At 51.5% G+C, this 9,798-nt stretch overlaps 1 long non-coding RNA gene across 4 annotated transcripts; it reads left to right on the top strand.

The window, feature by feature from the left end:
- Window positions 1–1,390: 1,390 nt before the first annotated feature.
- LOC120098848 (uncharacterized) lies at window positions 1,391–9,507 on the top strand. 4 transcript variants are annotated; one of them, XR_005497491.2, is made up of 4 exons: window positions 1,414–6,148; window positions 6,824–6,867; window positions 7,032–7,248; window positions 7,548–9,507. It is a non-coding gene; the product is annotated as an uncharacterized LOC120098848 (long non-coding RNA). The 4 variants fall into 4 exon arrangements; XR_010061108.1 differs by having other exon boundaries at window positions 1,407–6,867; window positions 7,122–7,248; XR_005497492.2 differs by lacking the exon at window positions 6,824–6,867 and having other exon boundaries at window positions 1,413–6,148.
- The last annotated feature ends 291 nt before the right edge of the window (window positions 9,508–9,798 follow it).

The raw sequence follows: 9,798 nt of genomic DNA, 5'->3' as shown, positions 1-9,798 counted from the left end.
TCCTTCCGAGGCTGTGAGAGAGGCCATGTGTTTAGCCTTGGTCTGAGTTTGTTGTCGTCTGTCTCATGACTTGTCACTGTAGTGCCCGGAAGTCTGCCTACCTCTCCACAGGTGTGTCCCCCCAAGTCCCTCTTATGCACATAAGTGCATGTGAACTGCCCATATGCGGTTTGGACATTCGACTCATAATGACCTCAGTCTGAGCTGTGGCTACCCTGACAGCAAAGATGAAATGCAGCTTGTGACTTTCAGGGATTTTCTCACAGTAGTGTGTCATGACCCGCCCCTTTCCTCTCGTGCCAAGGATGAACTCAGAGCCTTGCCAATTGCAAGCAAATGCTCTACTCTTTAGTTATGTCTTCAGTCCTTGGTTTTTTGAGGCAACATTTCCCTACATAGCTCAGGCTGGCTTTGGAGACACGATCTTACTATGTAGCACAGGCTGGCCTTGAACTCATCACCCTGGTTACAGCCTCCCAAGTGCTGGAAGCACAAGTGTATGCCCTCAGGGTGTATCCTACAAACCAGACCGATTATTTATTTATTTATTTATTTATTTATTTTTGTTTTTGTCGAGATAAGAGTTTCTCTGTGTAGCCCTGGCTGTCCTGGAACTCACTTGGTAGACCAGGCTGACCTCAAACTCAGATTCCCCTGCCTCTGCCCCCGCCAACCCTGCCATTGCTGGGATTAAAAGACATGCAATAGCGCTGCCCGGCCACTTATTTATTTATTTTAATTTTAAACCAATGAGTTATATTGTTGGGATCTTTCAATCTTGTGGTGAGCATTGACGCTCTTGAGCCGGCAGCTAAGGTAGGAGTGGAAGAAAACCGACAATTGCAGGGCTGAGGGGCTGAGGCAGATACTGCTGCCTAATGACTGTCTGCTCCAAATCTAATGACTGTTTTCCTTCCTCTGCGTCCCTTCATCCATAAGCTTTTCCTTGTTTAACTCATTTATCTGTTTATTATTATCGATTATTACTGCGGTGCTGGGGGAGCAACCACACACACATACATGCACACACACACACACACACACAGGTACGCATGCATGCACACAAGCACGCACATCACGTGAGCTAGGCCAGTGCTGTCCCACACAACTTAATTCCCATGTCCTTTTTTTCTGAGTTAAATCCCAGGACAAGGCTTTTATTTTTTCCTGTCTTGGGGTGGGGTGCTTCTGGGGCTTCTCTTGTGACAATGTCTTTTTTTTTTTTTTTTTCCTAGACTACTGTGCAGGGAAACTTGTTAAGACTAGCTTAGGACCTCCTAGACTTGCCTGAGACCTACCTCCCTGCAGCTACCAGCAGAAGCGGGGGGGGGGGGGTGAGGGGGTGGGGTGGGGGCTTAGGGGGTAGGGAGTGGGGGGAGAGTGGCGGGGGACATGGGGAGGTGGTGGTGAGGTGGTAGTGGGTAAGGGAGGGAGCATTGCTCTCGACTGAGAACCGCCCTCTTCAAAGCTGGTCCTACCCCACCCTGGTGTGGCTGTCTGCTGCCATCGTCATGGACCGTTTCTGGGGAGTCCCAGACTGCAACTACTGCCCCAAGACTGTTTCATCTGCAGAAAACAACAAGTCCAGGAAAGGGCAGGAGGAATGCGCGGGGGTGCACTAATATGAGTTAAGGGGCGGCAGGAGTAGGGGCAAGAGGTGCAGCGGCGCTCTTTTCCTCCCTCCTCTGCAAGGCCGGGGCTCAGCCTGAAGTCTTAGTTTTTAAAAACCAGATCCTAACACGAAACAAGAGCATTAACTAGTAAGAGGGGAGAAATATCTGCAGCCAGTGACCCAGACTGCTTCCCGCCCCCAGCCCCGGGCTTGCTCCGGGTCGCCAGCAAGTTTCAGCCAGTGTATTTCTGGTTGGGATGGAAGCCAGGGGTCAGATAAAGTCCCAACGTTTTTTACAGCACTGTTGACATTTTGCCCAGTGCCTCTGCTGGTGACAGCTGCCAGGGGAGTATGTTGGGAAAGACTGTCTAGAAGTTGATCTAGCTGGGTTAGAGGGAGCCAGAGAACTCAGTACTGTAAAACCCCACAGTACTGTGTGGGGGCCCCACAACATCTAGACACCATTATGCTAATTCCCCAGAATCTCTAGGGTCAAGGTCCGGCCGTATCCCCGCCCTGTTTTCTTCAAGACAACTAACCTTAAGGCTCCATCAGAGCTGCAGGAAGAGGGTTTATTATCTCAGCCAAGGGGATAGTAGCCAGAACATACAGATGACAGACACCGTGTGACAGAGGACTCTAATCTCTTCCTATGCAGTCTCCTTTAGGCACAGAGGGGTAGGGTCACATGAAACCACTGATAACTCAACTGCATGACTTTAGAACAGAGAGCAACCCATGCCTTCCCAGAGAGAGAGAGAGAGACCAGGGTGAGGTGAGAGGCTGTGCACAGTAGGCCGAGCAATAAGAACGAACAATGACGCTTGCTGCTTGCCGTGTCTGCTAACTTTGCTCCCTGTTTGTTTTGAAACAGAGTGTCAAGTCACCCTAGCTGGCTTCTGAACTGTGTAGCCAGGGATGCCTTTGAACTTCTGGTCCTTCTCCATCTGACCCCCAAGTGTTAGGATCAGGGCACGCCCCACCACTCCCAGTTCATTCAGTGCTAGGGATCAGACCCAGGGCTTTGTGCACACTCACTGAGCACTCTACCAATGCTCAATGCTAACCAAACGGCAACAGCCCAAAGGTTTGCACTCCCCTGCCTCTGGACCAGCAGCAAGCATTGCACCCAAGGGGACAGAAGCCCAGACAGCTGACCTGGAGCCCTGGCAGCCTTTCTTTCCTGGCCGAGTTGGTCTAAGCCAGTTGTTCCAGGTCTCATGGGAGCCATGTGGGGCAGACAACGGGTTAATGTGCAAGCTGGTAGCACCTGCCATGTTGTATGAGCCCAGGTGTGAGCTGGCTGGACCCACCCTTGTACAGGCCAGGTTCTGCCACCCAGGAGGTCAGGTCTCTCACCACAGGTGACGATGGCTGCCAGGTGGGTGTCAGCCTGACACTTCATTGTTAGCCATGTGCGTTTGTCCGCACTGGGTATGGTATCACAGTCACTATGCGCAGAAGCAGCTCCTGAGTCAGAGGAGACTCACGATGGGACAGTCCTTAAGGGAAGTTTCCTGAACACATCTCCACTGTCCTCTTGGAACCACCAGGTTTGCTGTTTGTTGCTGAAATTCCTTCCCAGAGGGAGACAGGCAACATCTACCCCTCCCCCTAAGATCCCAAGACAAACCGAGACATAAATCCACTAAACTCACTTTGAGTTTATTTGGCTTCCTTACCCAGCGCAGGTGAGGGGGTGCTTCTCCCATAAGGCCACACCCAGAAAGCCTTACCCATAGCACCTGAGGGATTCCTATGCCCACCCCATCCCAAGTCTTCCTCTAATTCCTCCCCAAAGTAAGTACAATGAAGACAGAATTGCAAACAAAAGGGGTGGACAGCACGGAGACTCAAGTGAGGGTCCATTGATCCTGTCCATTCTTCTCTGTCGACTGTGTAGACCTTTGGCAAGCCGGCTGGGATAATCTTTTACAAGGTGGTGTAGCAGAATGCCCCAAGATGGTGGTTGCTTGGTTTGGAGGACAGTCAGTCATTTATGACACTGTCTTATCTCTATTCCCTTGTTTTATCTGTAGTTCATCCACACTGGTCTTGAACTCATGGTGATTTTCCAGCCTCACCTCTGAGGTGCTAAGATTATAGCCTTGCCCAGCTATACCAGGCTTTCTTCTTTTGGTACTAGGGTTGGCATCACCATCTGGGGCATGGTGGGTAAATGTTCTACTGGAGTGGAGTGGTTAGGTTAACGTGTAGTCTTATTTTAAATCACGTTACCTAGAGTCTACTTTTACTATTCATTGTCTGTCACAAGAAGGTGGACACTCTGACCCCTGAGCTAGGGCCTTTGACTTGTTTCCATAACAAGCCCTTTGACTTATGTTTAAGATCCATGCAAGCTAGACATGGTGGCACACATCTGTGCAATCCTAGCACTTGGGAGGCAGAGACAAGAGAAGCAGGAGAGGCTCTGCTATGCAGCTACCTAGCTCTGACTATGTAATAAATTCTAGGACAGCCTGGGCTACATGAGACCTTGTCAGGAAAAGGAAAAGCACAGAGTTGGGAAGGTGTTCAGTTGGTAAAATGTGTGTAAGGACCAGAGCTGAATGGAAGAACTCAGGAAAAGCCAGGTGCAGTGTGTCCGTAACCCGCTGGAGAGGTAGGGACAGCTGGGTCCCAGGAACTCCCTGGCTAGCCAAGCCAGACTAATTGCTGTGCCTCAGGTCCTAGTGAGAGACCTCCTGTCAAGAAAGAAGGTGAGGAGTAAATGAGGACACTGTCAACCTCTGGCTGTGACACACACAGACACACAGACATAGACACACACACAGACACGCACACATAGACCAACAAAGAGACACACACAATTACACATACACACACACACACATAGACAGACATAGAAAGACAGACAGACAGACATACACACACTTACACATAGACACACATACATAGACCAACAAAGACACACACAATTACACATAGACACACACATAGACAGACACACACATACATAGACACACACACTTACACATAGATACACACAGAGACAGACACACACAGAGATACACAGACATACACAGAGAAACACACACACACATACATACACATAGACAGACACACATACAGACATACACATACACACATGCACACATGCACAGAGACAAACATACACAGAGACACAGACACACAGAGAGAGACAGACACACACACAGAGACACAAACACACACACACAAGAATGCGCTCCTCCCCGTATGCATACATGAACACACACATATGTACACACAAATACAGAGAAAGTGTTTTTTGTTTTTTGTTTTTGTTTTTAGAGATACATTCAATACCCCCTGATTGCTTGCTTGGCAGCTTATTTGCAGTGCGTGCCAGCCACATAGAGTTGTCATTTATGACAGTCCATGCTGGTGGCCAGCTGGGACTGATTTGCATCAGTCAGTAACATATCCCTTCTTTCCAAGGAGTTCAGTGAGCTCTTACTATATCCCAGACACCTGGGGGAGGGAAGAAAAACACTTGGTGTCTCCTTTCCTGACTTTCCTGTGCAGAGACAGAGGTTCTGGAGGAAAAGAGCAGAATACTTCGAGCAGGAACTAGGACCCCTGCAGGAATCAGTTTTGTGCAAAGTCTTTCTCTGCCATGGTGACATTAAAAAGGCCATCTCTATGAGGAGCCAATTGCTTGAGGCACAGAAAAACATTCTGTGCAAAGGGAAAGGCAGCATTCCAGCACGCATAAGGAAGTGTCAGACTTAGTACCGCAGGAGTGTGGGCCATGGAGAGGCTGGAAGGGAGGGGGTCAACACCCAGCCAAGACTTTGGACTGGATTCTATTGGTGACCAGGACATATTCCTGTCGCACGGTTTTAAATCATAGCCCTAGGCTGAGGGCATAGATTAGAGCCGAGCCTGTATGAAGTCCTGGATTCAGTCCCCAGCATTGGGGGCGGGGGTGTCCAAATGCCCCAAATGGAACCACAAAGCTTGCCCCGTGCCTCTGAGCTGTCCTACTGTGAGCTTACAAAATGCCACCCAGAGAGATCAAGAGATTTGCCCAAGTGAAACAGCAAACCCACAGCAAAGGTCCCAAATCAAATGTCAGACTTTGAGCCCTAAACCTAGCCACCTGCTCCCCTCTGGAGAAGTCTGAGAACACCCATTCGAACAAGAATTTGTGAAGCTTCTCAACTCGCTTCCCCTCCCCACATGCCTGGCCCTGAGAGGCAGCAAGACGTGACAGGAGGGTGCAGACAGTCGTGAGGTGCCCCATCTCCAACTTTAGAGATCCCCGCAGGAGCCAGGTCCCTTTGCACCGCCCCCTTCTCCCCCCAGTTGCTGAAGAACACAAAGGGCGGTTGTTTCCTGCCTGGCCGCCGGCTTACTCCACTTCCCTCATTTGTCTGCTCGGCGGAGCAAAGGGCAGCAGCCCTCAGAGGCGTCTGGGAGAAGGCGCTGGCCGCCTGGTTAATGGGCCGCCTGGGACTCAGGCTGAGAAGGAGGATGGGGGACCCAGGTCCCGGGACAACAACGGCGGCCACGCCCCAAGCTGTGTGCAACGTGAGGAAGGCTTAGGAGACGATGGGGCAATCCCAGGCAAACGTGCTGACCGGCCAGTCTGCGGGCTTCTGGGCGGGGGTGTGAGGATAGGACTGGGTGCAGGGATGGGGGTAGGTGCAGTGGTTGGCCCTCCTCAACCCTGCGTTTCCAGGGTCAGCTGGGGGAATACCCAGGACCTTGAGCACATGGGGTGGGGTTGCGGGGTACATAAGCACACATGCCTGAAGCCCCTTCCCCCTCCTTGCAGTTCAGCGCTTCTGACATTCCCCAGGCAACAGTTGTTCTGTTCCGCTCCTGTCCCTCCACCCCCGCAAGCACTGACACACCCGGACTCCGTCCCAACCCTCAGACACACCTGGGCAGCCACACGTGGGCGTGCACGCGCTAGGGCACTTGTTTGTTCTAAGCCCCTTCTTGACTTCCGTGGTGTCTCAGGCCTGTTGGAACAAGGACTATGCTGTGTGTCCTTACATAAATTGGTTAACCTCTCTGGGCCTCAGACAACTAAATCTGCTGAGTAGGGATGATGGGAGTATTTTTGGGTTGTTGTAGGGATTTAAATAAGACCATGATAGAGAGATTGCTCAGCAGCTAAGATCACTGGATGATCTTCCAGAGGACCCCAGTTCAATTCCCAGCACCCATACGATTACTCATTAGGGTATGTAATTCTAGGTCCAGGGGATCTGACACCTTCGTTTAGCCTCTGCGGACACCAGGTATGTACGTTGTGCACAGACAAAATACACATACATAAATCAAATTTTAAAAAAAGAGTGGCTAAAACGTTAAGCTCCATTAGTCCCCCAATTCGTAACGGGATAGCATCCGTGAAAATGGCAAGGCTGGCCTTCCCATTTTCCCTCTTTGGATTTGTACTTAGGTTTTCTGAACCCAAACAAGGCCACACTCGCTCCTAGGGATGGGCAAGGGAGAACAGTCTTACTGTAGAAATGAATGAGGAATTGCACAGGAAGAGGCATCTGGAAGGATCCAGACTGAACCGGGCCTTGAGGGGAGAGAGCAAGAAAGAAGAGGAGAGAGGCCAAGGAAACCAAGAGAGGAGCCGAGGAAAAAGAGGCCAAGAGAGGACCAAAAGAGTGTGTGGCCCAAGTCTGTTCAATGCGAACACGAAGCTGGGGGGAAGGGAAGCCAAGCTCCGTCCTGAGCTGGAGGGGGTTCGGGTAGGGGGCGGGGCGAGAAGTGTGGGAGGAGCCACGGGTTCTAAGTGACACTTGTCTGAGTTTCTTTGGGATCTGACATTTTCTGCATTAGAAACGACATCTGTAAATCCAGAACTAACTGCCTGCCTGTCTCCTTCCTTCCTTCCTTCTTTCCTTCCTTCCTTCCTTCCTTCCTTCCTTCCTTCCTTCCTTCCTTCCTTCTTCCTTTCATACAGATCTCTGGGAGGCAGAGACCTGAAGACCGTTCACTGAAGCTCATTGAAGACTGGCAGCCTAGGATCATCCTCCAGCACCCGTGGCTGTACCTGTGACCTGCCCGCCAGGGCGGCTGCCAGCTCTGGCCCCTGGTTCATTGCTGGAAGCCCCTTCCTGCCGTCTCTGCATTCATGCAACAGGGACAGGAAGCCTGCTCTCTCTGGTCTCCTGGGACTGTTGGGAGATGAGTCAGATAACGGGTGGGGAAAGCCAGAGCAGCTGAAAGAGGCTCTTACCAGAGCCGACTGATGCAAGGTTTGGGTTTTTCCATAGAACCTAGTGCTTGCAAACAGGGATGGTTCCCAGAAGACGCCACAATCCCTATTCCCAACAGACTTCCCCGGCAAGGACTATGATGCTAGGACTCAGTCCAGGCTGCTACCCCTAGCTCTGTGACCGGAAGTATGCCCGTGACCGCTTAGTTCTGCCGGTCTCCGATATCTATCGGGATGAGACCTGGCTTCCCAGGCTGAGATGTAGTCTGAAGGAAAGGGGAAATGGGTCTTTGTCCTCTGTGCTTCCTAGCAGGGTTCCTGAGGACTCAGGACTGTGAAGGAGGGAGGCAGGATAGGACAGAAAGAAGGCAGCCTCCCAATCAGTGGGGCCATTCCCACAGTCCTCAGACATTGATGCCCGTGGGACAAATGCAGAGTCAGAGATTAGTGTCTCCCAGACACTTGGACATGACTGACCCCTTCCTGGATCTTGTAATGCACAAGGAGCTGCCCCTCAGCTGTGATCCAAGTCTGGTAACAGTTTATGTCTCAGGCCTCTGTGCCACGTGTAGGGTGGAGACAGCAGGGCCTATTCAGAAGGCAGAAGTGTGTGTGTGTGTGTGTGTGTGTGTGTGTGTGAGAGAGAGAGAGAGAGAGAGAGAGACAGATAGACAGAGACAGAGAGACAGAGAGACAGAGAGAGAGAGAGAGAGAGAGAGAGAGAGAGAGAGAGAGTGTGTGTGTGTGTCCTGGAATCCCAGTGCTCAGGAAAGCTGAGTCAGGAAGATCATAAGTTCAAGGCCAGCCTGAGCTACACAGCCATTGCTATGTAGCTCACATAGCACCCCTTACTCTGTCCCCATCACAGGGAGAGGCAGGCTCCTTTCAAAGGTCCCGGAGGTATCAATGAGCCATGATATCTTCAGGAGTATATATCTTCTGCCAAGGTTTCAGCTTCATCACGAATTTTTCTGGAAAGAGCTGCTCAAAGGAGCATTTGGAAAGTCAGTATATGTGACCTGCACACTTCCCGTGCTGCTGTGGATGGCCAGATGGAGGCAGGGAGAGAGACGAAACATGTCTCAGGCCACACAGACAGGATTTGAATCCAGATCCCCTGAGTCAGATGGCCTACCCGACAGGGTCCCAATCCTTTCCTCCTCTCCTGTTCAGATGGTCTTAAGCGGAACTTCCTTGGCTACCAGAGTGTGCCTCAAGCACGGGGAGTCTACAGCAGGTCTCTGTCCTGACAAGGGAAAGGGAGGCCCACCTAGAGGGAATGAATGGGTTTTCCTAGGAGGGAAAAAGACTTAAGCCGCTGAGAAGGAGGAGGTCTGTGTGTCCGTGGGGGTGGTTGGGAGGGGGAGAGGTACAGCGAGGAGCTGTGGTAGGGGAGGGAGTCCATCTCTGCCAGCCTCAGCGGGGCGGAGCCTGCCAAAGCCCAAGGCATCCTCCACATTGTTGATATTCTAAGCTCCATCCCCACAGTTACCTGGGAACAGCCAGGAATGCTCCGCCCCACAGTTGCCTGGCAACAGCCAGCTGTGCCTGACAGTATAAAAGGGGCTGCTCGCCCTCTCATACCTTCTCTTACTTCTCTTTGTTCTTCGCTGCTTTTGCCCCTTTCCCCGTCCCCACCACCTGCCCATGGCCGGCCGCCTTTCCGCTCTTCTACTCTTCTCTCATTAAACCTCTCCTCGTGGAACCATGGTATCTGGATGTGTTCTGTCTGGGAACAGGCCGAGATTCGAAACCCTAACATGGGTGCCAAAATCCGAGATCGAACCAGGAACCCTAAGAGACCTCCTGCCTGCTTCAAACTCCTCTCTTCTCCACACTGTGCCTTACTTAGTCTTTCTAAAGGCCTCACACTCAGCCCATGTTGAGCCGGAAGGGCAGGGGTCTGGGTAGGGGGGTCACAGCTGGTGTTGGTCCCAGCAGAAGCTGGATCCTTGCCCAGACAGCTCTTTGGCCATCTTCCTTAGTCTGGGGCTAT

This window comes from Rattus norvegicus, chromosome 20 (genome assembly GCF_036323735.1).
Source record: "Rattus norvegicus strain BN/NHsdMcwi chromosome 20, GRCr8, whole genome shotgun sequence".
In the NCBI taxonomy this organism is placed as follows: Eukaryota; Metazoa; Chordata; class Mammalia; order Rodentia; family Muridae; genus Rattus; species Rattus norvegicus.
Note: the sequence above shows the minus strand (reverse complement) of the source record. Positions and strands in the feature narration are given on the sequence as shown.